Source organism: Papilio polytes, unplaced genomic scaffold, assembly GCF_000836215.1.
Source record: "Papilio polytes unplaced genomic scaffold, Ppol_1.0 DF823890.1, whole genome shotgun sequence".
NCBI classification, from domain to species: domain Eukaryota; kingdom Metazoa; phylum Arthropoda; class Insecta; order Lepidoptera; family Papilionidae; genus Papilio; species Papilio polytes.
The window spans coordinates 420,614-420,968 of NW_013525314.1; positions in this window are offsets into that span (position 1 = coordinate 420,614).

The following is a 355-nucleotide window of genomic DNA, read 5'->3' on the forward strand; positions in this document are numbered from 1 at the left end:
CAATTAGCTTGTAACGATCGAGCGCGTTCGCTGAATGTATCGCTTTGCTTGTAAATGACACGCATCCGAGTTCGAGTTGAAACCCCAAATGACAATGACGAATGTGTTCTTTAGTTTAAAAAAAATAACTAAAAGTTAAAATACTGGAACCCAATTCTCAATTTCAATTTGATCTTTGTTATCCGGCATTTTTTATCTGTGGAATATTCTATTGATCGATTTTCTTTCAATGATACCAACATATAGATCCAATCTTAGGTTTAAATATTTTTCTTTCTAGCGAAGATAAGACGAGTTTCTAGTTTAATTTTTTATAAGAGAAGGGGGCAAACGAGCGGCGGGAACACAGTAGTGG